General features: G+C 36.6%; 1 protein-coding gene across 11 annotated transcripts in view; it reads left to right on the top strand.

Moving 5' to 3' along the window:
- Positions 1 to 508: 508 nt before the first annotated feature.
- LOC127487101 (uncharacterized) overlaps positions 509 to 20,775 on the top strand; it is a 211,949-nt gene continuing 191,682 nt past the window's right edge. For 3 of the 11 annotated variants that reach the window (XR_016228336.1, XR_016228334.1, XR_016228335.1), the window contains exon 1: positions 1,396 to 1,833. The gene's annotated coding sequence lies outside the window, so the exon portion shown is untranslated. Of the gene's footprint in view, positions 1,834 to 4,096; positions 5,405 to 20,775 lie in introns of those variants that run through there. The other 8 variants (XR_016228331.1, XR_016228330.1, XR_016228337.1 and 5 more) reach the window with 7 other exon arrangements.

Raw genomic sequence — 20,775 nt, forward strand, 5'->3', positions numbered from 1 at the left:
ACCACAACAGAATCTTTTAAAGTTGATTGGTCTGGGGCAGGGTTATCAACAGGCTCACCTGTAGTCAGAGTCAGGTGATAGCTAAATATCTGCCTGCCTTTATATATTCCATTCCCATTCTTCTACTCATATCTCATATACCAATTAGGGCTTCCAGGAATTTCTGCTAGTGGGCTCCCCATCTTTTCTTATCATTTTGCAGCCTTTTGATTTATATTGGGAGGGCCAGGAGATTTTATGAGTTTGATTTTGAGGTAGGAGATAATTACTTTCCTTATCAGCTATAAGAAGCTCCGGAGCTCATCGTATGGTGTATTGTGCTAAAGAAAGTTCTATATTTCTCTTGGATGGGAGTGTCTTCCTATTCTAGTTGTAGATGAGTCTGGGGCCTGAATGTATTCGTTCCAGGGCTGTTGCTATAGGGACAGAATCTCACAGGGTTCAGGTTAAGAAAACAATTGAGTGAATTGTGCAAGTACAGGATTTTATTTAAATTTGGTCCATCATGGATTTTCTCATTAATTAAAAATTTTACAAATGCTACATTAAAACATTATTCATCTTGGCCGGCGCCGTGGCTCACTAGGCTAATCCTCCGCCTGCGGTGCCGGCACACGGGGTTCTAGTCCTGGTCGGGGCGCCAGTTCTGTTCCGGTTGCCCCTCTTCCAGGCCAGCTCTCTGCTGTGGCCCAGGAGTGCAGTGGAGGATGGCCCAAGTGCTTGGGCCCTGCACCCCACGGGAGACCAGGATAAGTACCTGGCCCCTGCCATCGGATCAGCGCGGTGCACCTGAAGCAGCATGCCAGCTGCGGCGGCCATTGTGGGGTGAACCAACAGCAAAGGAAGACCTTTCTCTCTGTCTCTCTCACTGTCCACTCTGTCAAAAAAAAATTTATTCATCTTAACTACTGTATTTGTTTGGTGGTCCCTAAAATTTTGTGCCTAGGATAAGTGCCTCAGTTGTGCCATCTGAATCAAGGCCTTGGCTTTATTTCCCAGAGATGGAAAGGGCTTTTTATAATCTGTGGACTTCTTTAGTTCCTTCAACATTAACCAAAGCTGGATGATTTCCAAATCCGCCCAGCTGTTACATTTGGAGAACGTCTTGGCTTCCTTCCATATCCATCTGCTATATCACTGGGTGTATTCCATGTGCTTGAATGTATGTCCTATTCTGTCTATATCCTGTGACTACTCAGCTGTTCTTACCCATTTGGCATTAATGGTGGCAGAACAGTAAAACAATAGAAACACTGTAATGCACTTCAGAGACCTCCACAGATTTATTTAGTTCAGGAATATTTGGAGCAGGTGGGGTCACGTGTGATGGGGAGCAGGATACTTTCCTCCAAGTTTCTGACGAGCCAGAGGCCTACAAAATGCAGGGATTCGCTCTACTTTGGCTACATACTACAATCACCTGGAGAGATTTTTAAACTACCTATGCCTGATTCTTACATTTGGCTTTAATTTAACTGTTCTGGAATGGAGCTGAGTCATTGGGAGTTTAAAAGGTGTAACCTTTAATGTGTAACCTTGTAATGTGTAACCAAACTTAAAAGCCACTATGCCTTTTATTATTCAGACAGCAGCTGAAACCCATTCTAGAGGGTGTGAGAAGCACAGCATCATGGGTCTGAGGGACAAGGGAACAGCATCTAAAGGCTTTGGTAAAGAAACGTCTTTTACAGCCAAAAGCCAGAAGAGTGGGAAGCATGGCTCAGTGTTGCTGCAAGATTGAGAGAGATATGTCCTGATAGTATTCGTTTCTGATGCTGGAAACTGATTCCACTTTTTCCCCAAGTGATCCAGTTTTTAAATTTTGCTTTGGAGGTAAGTTATGTGCTTTTGATACTAACTTGGCAATTTTCTGAGAAATGTTTTGAGCGGACTCTCCGTTAGGTCACAATGGATAGCAGGCGTCCAAGACTGAGGAATAAAAACTGTTTGTGTGCCATACAGTTTCCATGAGATTATCAGATTTGGTAAAGTCCGTGTCAGTGCATACAGCAGATTTATTTTTTCTGTTAATGGCAAATGTGGGAAGTAGCTTCATAAACAGGAAGTGAATGAGCTATTTTCCACAAATGTTATTGTGATTTACCAAGGTAATCAGATACGAATCTAATGAATCTTATCAAGTCCGAACATATTTTAAACATTTACCTAGTAGATTATTCAAAATTCTGTGTTGTCTTTGTGGCATACCTGTTAAGATATTGTGATTTGTCTTTTAAATATCAACTGAGACATATGTTTATGTTGTAAATTTCAATCTAAAGTGTCAGATCACTAGTGAGCATACATCTGAATTTCAGTACCAACATCTCTCAAACCCCCCCTCCATTTTAGAGTTGAAAACATGAGAGCACTAGTGTATAAAGAAACTGATATTGCTTCTCAGGTAGGCTATGACTATAACCATGGAAAGAAACTGAAATAATTTATATCTTCATTACCCTAATAGGATTTGGAGGCCAATTAAAGTAATGAAGATTAATAGTTCTATTATTCTTTCAGTTTCATGTTAAATAAAATCCACAGATCATTTACGAAAGTTTCCAAATATTATGTGACTGTCTTGACTGAGAACAATGAATCCCTGCATTTTGGTTCCTTGCAATGAATTTGGTTTCAGTATTTTCTGTGTAACCATAATTTTATGTAGTCCAGATTATACTGCTGAAAATGGCCACCATAGTTCCTCCTACCTGATGTTTACTAAATGCAGCTTTTGTCGTGTACAGGTGTCTTGGATGTAGTGAGGGGGCAGAATGCCAGGGCTATTCTCTTTCCTACATTTCAGAATTCTTGATGAAGTAATACACTATGTTGAGAGGACTTCTTTTGGGACATTTTGAGTCATGATAATTACCTTGGAAATGTTGATGAAGTATATTTTCACTAAATTGCTGTGTGAATTTAGAGAGGTCACTGCATTCATGGGGGCTAAAGTTTTCCTGTCAAAATATTGGAGTAGAGCCAGGTAATCTCAAAACTCATCCAGTTCAAATATGCTATGTGATTTTGTGATTTCTGACAAAAAATGGGTACATGTAGTCCCGTATTTAGGGAGAGAAAGTAGTTCTGACAGCAAATTCAGCATTGCCATGTTGTTATCTATATTTTTTTAAACTTTGTATTCTATAAAACTTAGTGTACTTTGACATTTCCTGGACTCTATCAAAACAGATAAGTGTAAGTTTTATTTCCTTAATTCTTTCCACATTCATTTGAGCAGTGGTGATAGGAAGGTTTTTATTCTTTTCACAGATTAAAAAAAAAAAAAAACAAGGCAAGTCAAATAACATTCTTAAGGCATTGAGGGGGAAAAAGTAGATTAAGGATTAGGACTTGGTCAGCATAGTGGAGTGGGAGAATGAGACTCAAGGAGACTGTTGGAAGCTGGAGTTGGGCGTGGGGACAGCACATATGTGGTATGTGGGACTGGTTGCCAGAGAGCTACTAGAAAGGAAGTGGAGGAGGCAACAAGGTGATGATGATCTGCTTGTTCATGATTCCATCTGTCCAGCCCAGATGGTATGAACTTTTCTAAGAATTTGCTACTAAATGCTATGTCAGTATCCCTTTGTAAATCATTCATTTCACTCTGCTTCATCCAGGTCAACCATCAGACTGTGATAAGCTAGGTAACAGGATAACTTTAAATAGGAAAAATATTACACACAAAAAATTTCAACAGTACAATCAATATGTGCAACACAGATTAAAACATAATCAAATAGTCATTTCACATGGAATTAGAAAAATGCATTATGAAAACCTAAACAATGAGCTTTATTCATCATGATGAACATTAAAACCATCTTTTCAGAAGGCAAATTATAACTACAAGATTATTTGCTCCATAAATGTACCTTCATCAGTGTGTTATAAAAGTGTCGAAAAGAGAAATTGTTCTGTATTTGTTTATAAAATGAAAATTTCAACTAAACCTAAATATACCAGATTAAGTTTTAAAATATATCTTGCATATTCACTCCATAGTGATACAGAGCTGTTCCATTGTTCATTAAGATTGTGTGTTTTTATTTATTTATTTATTTAATTTTTTTTTCCCTGGGGGATAACACAGTTATGTAGCAATACTTAGAAACTGATTCCTATGACATCATTTCCATTGCAAGTATGATTCCACAGCTGAACAATTAAAACCCACTACAAGATGTCCTGTCCTTGAGACCCTGTACCTGCAAGGGAGACCCGGAAGAAGCTCCTGGCTCTTGGCTTCAGATCCGCACAGCTCTGGCTGTTGAGGCCATCTGGGGAGTGAACCAGCAGATGGAAGACCTCTCACTCTATCTCTGCCTCTGCCTCTCTGTATTCTGCCATTCAAATAAGTAAATAAATTGGTCCTTAAGTATTGTCAATGAAATGTTGATTTAATATGCAAAAAGCTGAATTTTACTTATATAATATGTATTTAATTTGCATTTTAGAATAATTGTTTAAAAATATTAGTTCATGTTGGCAAGAATAAAACCAAGCTGTCCTTACTTTCATTCATCCCTAAATAGCAGTGAATGTCAACTAAGGATGCTTTTGTTCCTTTGGGGATGTTGGCATTGTCTGGAGACAATCCTGGTTAGCATAGCTTGGGGAGTGCTGCAGGATTCTAGGGGTTCAATTCTCAGGATGTGGCTAAACATCCTACTTTGTATAGGATGGCCATCTACAGCAAAGAGTTGTCTGACCCAGAATGTCAGGCACATCAAGACTGAGAAAATTTTCCCTAACAGGTTATAAGTTCAGGCATAGTTTATGTCATCCTTTGTCACTTTAAGGTTGTGTTTTTTTAAAAAGGAAAATGTTTATGAAATGTTCTGAACATATTAATTTCTTTACATTGCCATGCAGCTACGTAAAAATATATAGCTTTCTACTAATTACATGTAAGCCCAAGGAAACAAAAAAAATTGTATTACAGAAAAGGATTATATGTACTTTAGTGAGGGAGATTGCTGGTTTGTTTACTACTGAGTTTTAACTATTAGCAAATTCAAGATGCTAAATTTTAATTGTCTTCCTCAAGGCCTCTAAGAGATTTTACTTCAGGTAAATCCTCAGCTTCTATTTGTAAATAATTCTGTACTTACAGGAAATATCCTCTGTGTCTCCTCTCTTTAGTTATAACAGTTTGTCATTCTATTAATGAGCCAGTAGTATACCATCTTAATTACCACAGCTTTGTAATAAATTCCAATATCTGATAGGGTGATATGACCAATCACTCTCCTTTTAAAGTATTTATCTGGGTTATTCACATGCATTTTATTCATTTTGTCAAGTTCCCAAATTGCTTAAATTTCAAGTGTTAGCACATGGAATTTATATTTCTATTTGGAAGAATTGGTACATTTAATATTAGGTTATGACTCTCTATCCAAAGGTAAAATATCCTTCTCTATCTATTCATGTATTCTTTTTATGTTTCTTAGATGAACTTCATAAGTTTCTTTTTATGTAGCATCTACTATTCCTTATTGTTTCACATGTTTTCATTTTTTGTTGTCTTTCATTTCATTTTTTGGCTGTTTTTAAATAGAAAAATCTACTTTTAAGCATGTTATCTCAAGCCTTGGAAAAATTGATTTCTAAGTATTGGTTATGAGTTCAGTTACTCTATTAAACACTTTTGTTAGTTCTAAAAATCTTTAAGTTTATTCTTTGGTTTTGCTGAAGATAAATCCTATCATCTGCAAATAAAATTAATTTTGCTTTCTTTCTAATATTTATTTTTCATGGCTTCAGCTTTAATAAGTTCTTGATCCCTTGATCTCAACAAAATCCTGTTGCTTACTAAGTCACTAAATTATAGAACACATGTTGTTATTGGTGTCATCAGAGTGGCCATTAATTAATCAGGCCATATGGTATGCTAGAGAAGGCCAGACAAGCCTGGGTTTATGGCTGAGGAATTCTGACATCCTGCATTGAACACAGGCACTGAAATGAATCTCTTTGTGATTGTTCAGTAGAAATGAAAATATATTGACCATGTTAACTCACATTTTTCATTTTTAATTTGTTAAAGCAAAAATATAGTAAAAGTTTAAAATGTGCACTAAGATTTGGATATGGCCAACAACACAGAGGAACAAGGCAAAAATAAACCCAAAGGACCACATTAAACATATGCACTTCATATCAGCAATCAACAGAGTGAAAATCCAAACTACAAAATGGGAAACAATACTTGCAAACCATATTATAGATGAGAAAGTAAAACCCAGAATTTATAAAGAAACCCTACAACTGAGTAACAACAAAAAGTAACTTGAGATTAAAAATACTCAGATAACTTGAATAGACCTTTCTCTCGAGAATACAACTGACCAACAGGCATTTGAAACGATACTCAACATCAATAATGATTGATGAAATGTGAATCAAGATCACAGTGAGATATCACCTCACACCTGTTATGTCAGTTATTCAAAAAACCAAAACAAAGCAATAAACAAAAATAACAAGTTTCGACAAGGATGTGGAGAGATCAAAACACTTGTTCACTGTTGATGGGGTTGTAGATAATGCAACCACTGTGGGGAAATGTGTCAAAAATCTCTTAGAAATTAAAAATTTCTATGAGATCCAGCAATCTTGCTTCTGAGTATCTATTAAAATAATTGAAAATAGGATCTCAAAGAATACTCAGTGCAGCAGTGTTTGTCTTAACAGAGCTATTTTTGTTACAAAACCATTTGTTTATAATGAAATTCATTTGGGGCCGGCGCTGAGGCTCAGCAGGTTAAAGCCCTGGCCTGAAGTCCCATATGGGTGCCAGTTCTAGTCCTGGCTGCTCCTCTTCCGATCCAGCTCTCCACTATGGCCTGGGATAGCAGTAGAAGATGGTCCAAGTCCTTGGGCCCCCACAGCTCTGGCCGTTGCAGTCAATTGGGGAATGAACCAGTTGATGGAAGACCTCTCTGTCTCTACCTCTCTCTGTAACTCTGTCTTTCAAATAAATAAAATAAATCTTTAAAAAAAGAATGAAATTCATTTATAGCTACATCACAGATGAACCTTGATGCTAAGTACAAGGACTCTATCATTATTCTCTACCATGTAACTCAATCAGAAAAAGACAAATGCTTCGCATGTGTACACTATAAAGTGCCCAAAGTAATCAAACTAATAAAAGTAGAAAGGTATGTGGGGAGCAACCCGGACTAGACTAAGTTACTGGAATTAAGACTTATTCTATGCATCTGCTCTCCCACAATATGGCGCTGAGAAGGGAGAAACAGCTTCTACACAGCTGCCTCCAGTTCAACCAATAAACTGTAGGACCTGCTCCTGATTGGAGGAGAGCAGCGTACTCGGCGTGTGGGCAGCAGAGTTGGGATTGGTGGAAGAGGACTATAAAGGAGGAGAGAGACAACATGCACCAGGAACATCTAAGAGGAACACCTGTGCAGCCCCCGAGAGAGCCGGCCGGCGGTGTGCTGCTCCCCTGCGGAAGTGGGGAAAGTGGCAGGGGGAACCCAACCCGGGAAGAACCAGCAGCAAACCTGGGAAGGGCCGAGCAGACAGAACAGCGCAGGGTCCTGTGTTGCTCCTCCACGAAGACGGGGAGCGACAAAGGTAGTTACCAGAAGACTGAGCAATGGAGAAATGAAGTTATTTTTCAATGAGAATAGAGTTTCGCTTGTTTGAAATGTAGAAGTTCTGAGTATCTGTTTTACAACAGCATGCAAATAGTTAGCATTTTTAAGTGTAACAGTACTGCTATGTGGATAAACTTTTTTTTTTCAAAATAAAAAATACAACAAAATCATTTTTATGCAGGAATAGAAGTATTTCCCCATACCATTCAGCCACTCTACAAATCTTTGGTTGGCTATATTTTTACTTTCTTGATCAGTGGCCAGGTAGATAAATGGAACCCATGAGGAAAGTAGCTAGACAACTGCCCTGAAAAACAAATGAGTTCCAAATATCATTTATGCTATTGTAGATGATAATTCTTCAAGGATTATTTTTTTAAAGATTTTTTATTTATTTGAAAGAGTTACAGAGTAAGGTAGAGACAGAGAGAGAGGTCTTCCATCTGCTGGTTCACTCCCCAGATGGCTGCAAAGGCCAGAGCTGAGCCGATCTGAAGCCAGGAGCTTCTTCCAGGTCACATACATGGGTTCAGGGGCCCAAGCACTTGGGGCCATCTTCCACTGCTTTCCCAGGCTATAGCAGAGAGCTGGATCAGAAGAGGAGCAGCTGCGACTAGAACCGACACCCATATGGAATGCCAGCACTTCAGGCCAGGGCTTTAACCCACTGTACCACAGCACCAGTCGCAGTTCTTCAAGGATTATTAAACACGAGGCTCCATCATGTATAGAAATGGTCTTCTTCTAGCTAAAATAATATCACACCCCTGATCCATATCTTACCAATTCTACATTGTTTCCTTTGATGATTCCTTTGTTTTTCTTCGTCTCTAACTGTTGAAATGCTCCAGTGGTATGGATTGAACTCCTTTGTACCCTGTGTTTTCTATCCCTACATGATCTTATCCTTCCTCCTTGCTTTAGAAACCATGTATATGATAATGATGTCCAATGCTGTCTCTTTTATTGCTTAACTTAATTCCACATTCAAAATTAGTGGATTCTTGTAGATCTTCACTTGGACATTTCATAGAAATCTACCAATTGCTAAAGTCAGAAACCTATGAGCCATCTATCATTGCTCAATCTCCCAAATTCTCACTTTCAATCCAGCAGCAAATAACATTGATCAGATCTTCCAAACTCATCTACACAGATTCAAGCTGTAGTATTTTCAAGTCTATACTGATTATGACTAATACATATGTCTATGATGTGCCATCATTCAATATTTTTAGTATTACTCTTTGTAACCACCCTGTATCAGTATCCATAGCCCTATCATTATTCTCTACCATGTAGTACATTTGTTTTCTTCCCAGAAATTCATTGTTTATAACTTTTTCTATGTATAGCAGATATATTTCAGGATATCCTCAAAAGTCTGTAGGAAAATGGAATTGAAAGATAAGTTTATTTTAAACATTTTTAAAATATTTGCATAACTTTTTAGTGACATGCATTTTCCATGGACTCTTTGAAAACCACTCATATGCATGGATTCCAGAACATTTTTCACCAAAATAAACTTTTTCCAAGGATATATTAGTGTCTGCATATGTCTTATTAATATTCCTCATACTTACCTTTGTGACTGGCTCGTAATAGGACTTTACTCAGTAGTTGTTGACTAAGAGAAAAATTCCGCTGGCTATATTTCAAAAACTGTTACTGTACTTCATATGTGTTATCTGATTTGATTTTCCTAATAATTCTCCAAAATTTTATTACCTTTCCATTTTACAAATGAGTGAACTGAAATTAATATTATGTTAAAGGCCATACAACTCTAAAATGAAATTTTGGAATTAGCATGTTTTCCTGTCTGGTTATAAATCAGTTTGCTTAGAATATACTACACTAGTATAGGATACGATACTCCAGTTCAAGAAAGCAAAGCTTAAGTTTGGTATCTCTCTTTTGCATACTTGTGTGATTTGGGGCAATCTGAATAAACTGTCTAGTCTTTCATTTTCTCAAGTGCAATCTTATGCATCTGTGAACAATTATAAAGTAGTCAATTTCATACAAAAGGTAACTTTATGCAAGTAGTTCTATATCTTCCAATATTTCTCTGAATACTATTTACAATAAAGGAATGATGTTTTCTTGACTTTATTTAATTATTCACAGAGTAGTGGCATTGAAGACTGCCTCACCTGCTGCTAGAATATTTTTGTTCTGTAATTAAAGATTATATTCTGTGGCCAGTGCTACGGCACAGTGGGTTAAGCTGTTGTCTGCAGTGCTAGCATCCCATATGGATGCTGGTTGGAATCCTGGCTGCTCTGCTTCTGATTTAACTCCCTGGGGCCTGAGAAGGAAGGAGGATGATCCATGTCCTTGGGCCCCACACCCACATAGGAGACCCAGATGAAGCTCCTGGGTTTGGCCTGGGCCAATCCTGGCCATTGCATCCATTTGGGGAGTGAACCCACAGATGGAAGATCGATATCTCTCTCTCTCTCTCCCTCTCTCTCTCTCTCTGACTTCAAATACATACATTTTTTTAAAAAGTTATATTCCATGAGAGTTTTATGTATTTTTAATACCATGCAATAATTGTATGTATTTATGGAGTACAGTGTGATATTTCATGATATTTATACAGAATGTACTCATCAAATTACATTGCAGTAATTAGCATTTCTGTCTCCTCATTTGTGTGACTGAAGCCAGCAAGCTCCTCTCTTTTAGTTCTTCATGGAGTATGTAATCCATTATTGTGAACTATGATCGCTCCATTGTTGTGTATAACACTAGCGCTTTGTATTCTTAGTGTTTTGGTACCTGTTACCCAATCTCCTTCTTTACTGCACACCCAACCCTTCATAACCTCTTGTAATCATTAGTCTATGATCAGATTGACATTTTAATTTCTTTACTTCCTCATATGAGACAGAATATGCAGTACTTGATTTTCTGTGCCTGGCTTTTTTTTTTTGCTTAACAAAATATGTTCTAGTTCCATCAATTTGGCTACAAGTGACAAGATGCCATTCTTTTTAAATACTTTGAATAATGTCCTATTGTATATATACACTACATTTTTAATACTTTTCATCTTTCAGAACGTGCACAAGAGGAGAGCACTTGAGTCACTTTTCTTATGGCCTGTGACCATTTCAGATTTAGTTCCCTAAGTCATGTCAGGCTGCAGTGGTTGAAATTTTTCCATATAAAATTTCTAAGTACTTTTATGAAAATTTACCAATAAGAGCAGTTTAACTTTCCAGTGCCTTCTCTCTTCAGAATGCTTCTTCCAGTAATGATGGGAAAATGGACCTCAGATGGGTGACTATCTTTTACTTATGGACCTTGTCATTACTCTTGTTTGAAAATGAAGGGCTTCATTTTGAGTATGAATTAAACGTTCAACCTTTTCAGGGTACTTTCTGTCAAATTGTATTCAGGTGAACAAAACAAACCCATTAACACAAATATATAAATGGGGTTAGGTAAATCAATCATCCAACCACATGAATGGCAGTACATTCTAAACAATTTTCTATAATTAATGTCAATGTGATCATTAAAGTGTAGGTGCAGCACCAGTGTTGTTCTCCATTAGGTCAGTACTGCTAATTGATTCTCTTTCAGCAACAGGAGCTAGGAAAAGTACTATTAGCATGGCTATATTCTACAGCAGAACTAAGAAAAAGAAGACCTCAGCTTTCATAGACAAATTAAGGTGCTAACTAAAACACCATAAAGAATTGTGCTAAGTACTAAAACATTAAAGGTTAATACTTACTGTTTTTTCAAAAATTTATATAATTTTTCTAATTATAATACAGATATCTTTAAATACAGCAGGTTGAATATCCATGTTTGACTCTGCCCCTTTCACACCTCAGTAAAATGAGAGTAAAGGAACCAAAACAATTCAAACACAGAATTATAATCAATATGTGTGAGATGGAGAGAGAAGTGGTAACTGAACTGGCACAATGGAATAATATAGTCAACCACATCTAGCAGCATGAACTCTAAACAAGGCACAGGTTGCATGTCCTTTGCCTAAAATGCTTGAGAAAAATCTTTGAGAAGTTTGCATATTTTGTAATAGTTATATATGTGTAAAGAGAGCTCCTGGGATCGTGTCCACGTAAATATAAAACTCATTCATGTTTCACACACACCTTATAAACATAGCCTGAAGGTGATTGAGTCTAATCTTACCATTGCTCCTGTGTTTTGTCTGCAGCCTATCACATGAGGCCAAATGTGAAATTTTCCACTTGTGGCATCATGTTGGTACTCAAAAATGTTCTGAATTTTGGAGAATTTTAGATTTGGAATATTCATATTTGGGTTGCTCAACCTGAATCAGTTTTGTTAGATTTGCCAATTTCCTCAGAAGAGAGCACTCCAAACTCCTGTTTGGGGGATAGCAACCCGACTGCCAGTGTTCTGGGATTCAGGTGGGAAATGGTATTAGAATCTCACAGATAACCATGCCTATTTTAATTCCATTCCATTATTTATATCCTGTGCAAGTTGACTTGTACTTCCCATTTCCAGAAATAAGAGGTACCACGTATTTCTAGAAGCAGAAGAACAGGCAGAGAAAAATGAAAATGTAGTGATGAGAAGTAGATATCGAAGAGCTATCAGCCTTCCCAGATCCCTTTGATAATTCATCAGCAGAAGACAGTTCTCATTTCTGGTGAAGTGCAAGATTCAGCATAAGATACTTAAAATCAAAATAGTTAACCATGAGATGTCCGTCTCATTTTCCCACTTGAATGCCAGGACACTAGCAGACAGGTTTCTATCGTCCAAACTAATGGTAGGATCATTCTTTTCTGGGGAAACTGACAAAAGAAGGTACCAGGGCTGGGGCTGTGACCTGGTGGGCTAATCCTTTGCCTGCAGTGCCAGCATCCCATATAGGCGCCGGTTCTAGTCCCAACTGCTCCTCTTCTGATCCAACTCTGTGCTATGCCCTGGGAAAGTAGTAGAAGATGGCCCAAGGGCTTGGGCCCCTGCACCCATGTAGGGAGACATGGAAGAGGCTCCTGGCTTTGGATCGGTGCAGCTCCAGCCATTATAGCCATTTGGGGAGTAAACTGGCAGATGAAAGGTCTGTCTCTCTCTCTCTCTCTTCCTGTTTGTAATGATACCTCACAAATAAATAAATAAAATCTATATAAAAAGAACAAAAACAGAATTTCTAGCCCATTACATTGTGAAGCTTGCCAGTTGATTTACCATAAAACCGACTCTCCTAAAGCTTCTAATCCACGTTTAGTGCCTCACCCTTAAATATAAACTGGCACCGTGTCAGCAGACATCAAAGAAATCATGTAACCTAAAAGAGAAGATGAAAAACAAAAGGGAAAGATTTAGAGGAGACAATAGATAAAGCTGAAAGAAAACTAATGATGAAACAAATAAAATATGCTATTTAAAAAAGACCATTCAGGGGCCAGAATCATGGCACAGTTGGTTAATCTTCTGCCTGAAATGTCAAGCAGCCCAAATGGGTTTAAGTTCTGGATGTCCACTTCTGATCCAGCTCCCAGCTAATGCTCCTGGGAAATCAGCAGAAGATGGTCCTAGACATTGGGCCCCTACCTCCCACATGGGAGACCCCGATGGTGTTCCAGGCTCACAAATTTGGCCTGGCCCTTCCATGGCCTTTGTGGCCATCTGGGGAGAGAATCAGTGGATGGAAACACTGTGTGTGTGTGTGTGTGTGTGTGCATTTGCCTCTCTGTGACTCTACCTTTAAAATAAACAAATATTTAAAAAATAACAGAATTAAGTTGACTATTGAAGAGTTTAAAAAAAAACTTCCTGAAAGACAAATAATGGAAGATTCCAGAAATTCAAAGTGATGAAATGCAGGATGCAGGAAATTGAGGGACTCAATTCAAGAAATCTCATATGAGCCAATGGGAGTAAACACAGGAATAGAAATTAGAGGATTCCTTAAGTAATTACAATAATGTTAAGTTTGATCAATACGTCTGATCAGATCCCAAGGAATGGGGAACAAAATGACATCAGAAATCTTAACAAAATTAGAATCTGAAAGCAATGAAGGAAAAGGACATTTTTTTCAATTATAATTCCATTTAGAGCTAAACTACTCATCAAATGATGACAGAGTATAGATATTTTTAGACATAAGATTTCAAAAAATGTACCTCTTAATTGATCTTCAGAAGTATTTGCTACACTAAAGCAAGGGGCTAGACATCAGATGGTGAGAATTGGGACCCAGGGTATTTCTTCAGATCAAGCTGTAAGGAAACCTCATTATGATAGGTCTGCTTCAGACAGACAGCAATGACAATAATAAGGGCACACTAGAACTAGATAGCTGAGGTCACTAAAAGTATCACTGAAGGAGAAAAAGTGGAATGTACAGGCCGTCCTATGTGTTGTACCAAAACTAAATAGGTTAACTCGTGGCAGATTGTGGGGAGCAACCGGACTAGACTGAGTTACTGGAATTAAGACTTATTCTATGCATCTGCTCTCCCACAATATGGCGCTGGGAGAGAAGTAAACAGCTTCCGCACAGCTGCCTCCAGTTCAACTAATAAACTGTAGGACTTGCTATTGATTGGAGGAGAGCAGCGTACTCGGCGTGTGGGCAGCCGAGTTGGGATTGGCAGAGGAGGACTATAAAGGAGGAGAGAGACGGCATGCACCAGGAACATCTATGGGGAACATCTAAGGGGAACATGTAGCTGAAGGAACACCTGTGCAGCCCCCGAGAAAGCCGGCCGGCGGTGTGCCGCTCCCCTGCGGAAGTGGGGAATGTGGCCAGGGGGAACTGCCCTTCCACGGAGGTGGAAGGGTCAGTAGCCAACCCGGGAAGAACCAGCAGCAAACCCGGGGAGGGCCGAGCAGACGAAAGAACAGCGCAGGGTCCTGTGTCGTTCCTCCACGAAGAGGGGGAGCGACAGCAGATATTTTGAAATCAGCTTAGTAGTAGGCATGCGTGTGTCTTTGCATGATATCATATTTAATAAAATGAAATTTGTGAAAAATAGAATTAAAGATAATATTTCCACTTATTGGAGCCCCTCGGTATACTTATCATAGATACTGACAAATCATAAAGCACAAAGTTCTGATGAAGCTATGGAAGAGGGATGGGAAAACATTTGTGAAGGTAAAGAAACACTAACAGAAATAGTTAAATTTGCTTCCCTTCCTAGTTGGAATTTTATAATATATACAATTAAAAATTCATAAAACAGCATGTTTTATAACTTGTCATTTAGAGATATGAAGCTAACATTGGAAAAAATCTCTCTACAACTTGAGAAACTTCGGAAGAGGTGAGTGATTTTGTTGCAGCACAGAACAGACCAAAGAATGTTTTTTGTAAGCCTTGTGGTAGAATTTGACTTTTCAAATTATTTGATGGTTAACTTCCCTTTATGGAAAAATGAAAATAAGATAGTTTATTTTGGCACAAGCATTTTTGAAATTCATGCATTTCGTTCATAATACACATTTCTATATACTTTTTGGAGACCCTTTCATGAGCACGGATTTTAAATACAAATAAAGTTATCTTTTAATTTTCCACAAACTTTTGATGTACTCTTGTATTTGTGCTTTTCTTTGGTTAATGAGTTTAAAATTAGATACTTCATAAAGCAGAGCAAGTAAGTCATAAAAAGAAAATTCAAATTGTTTCTAGTTATAGCACCTAAAGATAATTACTGTCAATGTTTTGATGTACTTTTATCCAACCTTCATTTTCTATATCAAATAGTTTGTAACTTTTATGTTATCAGATCAGATAAAGATGAATAGAATATATCTCACAAAACATCCAGGGTATGTTTGGGATATTGAAAATTATGACTATGTGACACACATAAAACTCAGCTGAAGACAAGAGATGACCATTTCAACATGCTAGGTGTATGGCTTTTTAACACATGAAAGGATGATCTACATTAGTAATTATTGGGGAAATGCAAGACAAAACCACAATAGTTACCATTTTATACCTACAATGATAGCTATAATAAATATTGGACAATAATAAGTGTTGGCAATGATATGAAGAATTGGAAAACTCATGTGGTTGATGGGGATGCAAAATAGTGCAGGGATTTTGGAATTGGGTTTAGAAGTTCTATAAAAATTTAAACAGATTTTATCATTTTTTGTTGAACTAGGAAATAAAGTTTAAAAATACAAGGAAGTTGAAACTTCCATTAATGTCACACTTATTTAATCTTAAAACTACTATGTGAATAGTTACAAAAAGTCTGCTTAGATTCATCTTAGCTCTGTGTATGATAAAAAGAAGTTTTTTTTAAGGTATGTAGCATACTTCCATTGTATTTAACCTTTATTTCTATTTCATGTTTTAGAAAAATCGTGTGCTTTTTGGAATGAAGGAAAAAGTCACATTTATTTTGAAACTACCATTTTCTTTCCTCAAATGTCATGTTTTATTTTTTGTTTCTTATTCAATGATGACAATGTTTTGGATTAGCCAGTCTGGATGCACTGATCTTTGAAACAGTGACTTAATTTCAAATCTGTAATTACTATTAGTATTTAAACTGTCTCTTCTGTGTGGTTTTGGTTAATTTTTGTTTGAAATACATGAACTTGTCTACTTATTTATATATTTGTTAATAAATAAGTTTAAATCTAAAAAAAAAAATGTAAACAGATAGCAGTCATTTGGCCAAGCAGTTAAGGGATGTGAGCATCCCAAGCAGTATCTTATCAGACGGCCTGGTTTCTTCCTGTAAGTAATATCCTAGAAGGCAGCAAGTGATTGCTTAGGTACTTGGGTCTCTGTCTCACATGTGTGGAACCCAGACTGCGTTTCAAGCTACTGGCTTTGGCTTGGCCCAGTTCTGATTGTTGGAGGCATTTGGAGAATGAACCATTAGATAAAAAATCTCTTTTTCTTCCTTTCAAATAAATAAAAATAAACATTTTAAAAAGTTAAAAAGTAGGCAGATATTTAGCCCAAAATTTAAGACAATGGTTAAACTGTGCACATCCCACATTGGAATACTTTGGTTGGGTATTTGGCCGCAGCTCCAGATTCCAGCTTCAAGTTCATACAAACCCTACCTGAAACTCACATCAGTTTTTATAAGTGGGTGGCAAGAACTTAAGTGAGTTCCAGACCTCCAGCTTTAGCAGAGACCATTCCTAGCTATTGTAGCTAATGTAGGAATTTGGTGAGCAGAGAAGAGCTTATGACAATTCTTTCTTTCTCTACCTCCTTACCTCTCCTGCTACCCCACTCTCTGTGTGTGTATGTGTCTGTTTCTTCAAATAATTTAAAATGCTAAACAATTATCATAATACTTAGAAATTTCATTCCTGGCTATATATACAACAAAATTAAAACATATAGCCACAGAAAATTTAAACACAAATATTAAGTTTAGCATCATTCATAACAGGCAAATATGGAACCATTTTGTGTTGAAGGTATTCTAACTTGCTATATTGATTTTTTCTATTTTGCATATTCAACACATTTGAGATTTATTTTGATTGAATTATGAATTTATCTTACCTAACATTAACACAGTTACCTAGCTATACAGCATTAGTGGATTACCTCTTTGGTTTTTTTTTTGTTTTTGTTTTTTACTTTGTAGTAATGTTTCTTTTTGAATTTTATTTAAGGTATACATACTTCATGCATTTCATATATACAGATTTAGAAACACAGTGATACTTCCTACCATACCTGCTATCCTGCCCAAATTCCTAACCTTCTTCCTCATTTTTCTCTAATTCACATTCTTAATTTTTACAAAGATATATTTTCAGTTAACTTTATACTCATAAGATTAACCCTACACTAAGAGTTCAACCAATAGTATGAAGAAAAAAACACTGTTCTTCAGCAGTCAAGACAAGGGCTGTTAAAAACCATCAAATCACAAAATGTCAATTTTACTCCAATAGATTACCTTTGGGGCACTCTATTAGTTACCACAGATCAGAAAAAACATATGATATTTGTCTTTTGGGGACTGGCTTATTTCATTGAGTATAATGGTTTCCACATTCATCCATTGTGCTGCAAAAGACAGTATTTCATTTTTTTTTTTACCACTGAGTAGTATTCTATTGTGTGTATAAACTATAATTTCTTTATCCAATATTCACTTGATGGACATCTGGGTTGATTCCATATCTTAGCTATTGTGAATTGAGCTGAAATGAACATGGGAACACAGGTCATTCTTTCATATTCTGATTTTCTGATTTCATTTTGGTTTAGGTAAATTAACAGAAGTGGTATGCCTAGGTCATATCGTAGGTCAATATTCAGATTTCTGAGGTATCTCCATACTGTCTTCCACAGTGGCTGCACATGTTTACTTTACTACCACAAGTGGGTTGGTTATCTTTTACCCCACATCCTCACCAGCATTTGTTATTCATTGATTTCTGTATGAGAGCTATTATAACTGGGGTGAGGTGAAACCTCATTGTTGTTTTGATTTGAGTTCTGATTGCTGGTGATGCTGAACATTTTTTTTATGTGTCTGTTGGCCAATTGAATTTCCTCTCTTGAAAAATGCCTGTTTAAGTCCATTGCCCATTTCTATTTTTTTTCCAGAAATCTTTTATTTAAAGAATACAAACTTCATGTATTTTATAATTACAACATTAGAAACATGGTGATTCTTCTCACCATAACTGCCCTCCCACCCACTCTCCTACCCCTCTTCCACCTCCCTCTCATTTTCCCATTCTTATTCTTTACTTAGATCTATTTTCAATTATCTTTATACATATATGATTAACTCTGTTAAATAAAATGTTCAACAAATAGTATGAAAAAAAATGTTCAACAGTCAAGACATGGGCTGTTCAATGCCATTGCTTCTCAAAGTGTCAATTTCACTTCTACAGGTTGCCTTTTCAGTGCTCTATTAATTGTCACAGGTCAGGGGGAACATATGGTATTTTTCATTTTGGGATTGGCTTATGTCACTAAGTATGATGTTTTCTAGTTTCAACCATTTTGTTGTATACAACTGGATTTCATTTTTAACTACTGTATAGTATTCCATGGTGTACATATCCCATTATTTCTCCATCCAATCTTCAGTTGCCAGGCATTTGGATTGATTCCATATCTTAGCTATTATTAATTGAGCTACCATAAACCTGTGTTACAGATAAAACTTTCATATGCTGATTTCATTTCCCTTAGGTAAATTCCCAGGAGTGGGATGGCTAGGTCACATGGTAGGTCTATATTCAGATTTCTGAGGTATCTCTATACTGTCATCCATGGTTTTTTAATTTTATTTGTTAATATGATGTATCATATTGATTTATTTATAAATGTTTAACCATCCTTGCATACAAGGATAAATCCAACTTGGTCTGGGTGAATAATGTTTCTGATCTGTTGTTGGATTTGATTAGCTAGTATTTTGTTCAGGATTTTTACATCTATGTTCATCAGGGAAATTGGTCTGTGGTTCTCTTTCTCTGCTGTATCTTTTACAAGTTTAGGAATTAAGGTCATGCTGGCTTCATAGAAATAATTTGGGAAGATACCCACCTTTCGAATTGTTTTGATTACCTTGAGAAGAACTGGAGTTGGTTCTTCTTGAAATGCTTGGCAGAAATAAGCAGTAAGGTCATACAGTCCTGAGCTTTTCTTGTTGGAAGGTTCTTTATTACTGATTCAATTTTCATCTTGGTTATTAGTCTGCTTATGTTTTCTGTGTCTTCATGACTCAGTTTAGGTAGCTTGTATGTGTCCAGGAATCTGTCCATTCTTTCTAGGTTTCCTGGTTTGTTGGCATGCAGTTCTTTGTACTAATTTCTGATTATTCTTTTCATTTCTGTGGTGTCTGTTGTTATATTTCCTTTTTCATCTCTAATTTTATTGATTTGGGTCTACTCTCTTCTTTTTTTGGTTAGTTGGGGCAATGGTTTGTCAATTTTATTTGTTTGTTTGTTTTGAAAAAAACTAATTCTTCATTTTGCTGCTCTTTTGTATAGTTTATTTTTTGTTTCAATTTTGTTTATTCTAACTTTATGTATTTCTTTTCTCCTTAGAGTTTTGGATTTGATTTGCTGTTGTTTTTCTAGGTCCTTGAGATGCAATGATAGCTCATTTATTTGGTGCCTTTCTGATTTCTTGATGTAGGTACCAATTGCTATAAACTTTCCTCTTGAAACTGATTTTGCTATATCCCCTAAGTTTTGATATGTTGTATTGTCATATTCATTTGTTTCTAGAAATTTTTTGATTTCTATTTTGATTTCTTGTATGACCCACTGTTCATTCAGGAGCATGTTGTTCATCTCCATGTGTTTGTATATGTTCTAGAGATTCCTGAGTTGTTGGTTTCCAGCTTCATTCCATTGTGGTCAGAGAAGATCCATGGTATGACGATATCAATTTTTTTGAATTTGCTGAGACTTGCTTTATGGTGTAGCATGTGCTCAGTCCTAGCAAAAGCTCCATGCACTGGTGAGAAGAATGTGTATTCTGTGACTGTAGGATAGAAAGTTCTGTAAATATCTGCTAGATTCACTTGGTCTATAGTGTGGGTTAGCTCTGTTGTTTCCTTGCTGATTTTCTATCTGGTTGAACTCTCCATTGTTAAAAGTAGGGTATTGGAGTCTCCTATTACTATTGCACTAGAGTCTATGTCCCCTTTAGATCCATTAACATTTCTTTTAAATAGCTAGGTGTCCTGTAATTAGTTGCATATGTTTATAGTAATCATATCTTCCTGTTGAATTGATTCCTTAATCATTACATGGTGCCTTTCTGTATCTCTTTTAAGAGTTTTTGTGTTAAAGTCTATTTTGTTTGATATTAGGATGGCTATACCTACTCATTTCTGCTTTCCATTAGCATGGAATATCTTTTCCTTTCCTTTCTCTTTCAGTCTGCATGCATCTTTGTTGGTGAAGTGTGTTTCTTGTAGGCAGCAAATAGATGGGTATTATTTTTTAATCCACTCAGCCAGCCTGTCTCTTTTAACTGGAGACTTTAGGCCATTTACATTTAAGGTGACTATTGATAAGTAATGACTTGGCCCTGCAATTTTTTAATAAATACTCCTATTGTTTACTTTAAATTTCCTTTGTACTTTCAACTGCGAGATTTTCAACCTTCAACTTCTTTCATAGTGATGACCAT

The sequence above is a fragment of the Oryctolagus cuniculus genome, chromosome X, assembly GCF_051225735.1.
Source record: "Oryctolagus cuniculus isolate XC-2025 breed Fujian yellow rabbit chromosome X, ASM5122573v1, whole genome shotgun sequence".
Classification (NCBI taxonomy): Eukaryota; Metazoa; Chordata; class Mammalia; order Lagomorpha; family Leporidae; genus Oryctolagus; species Oryctolagus cuniculus.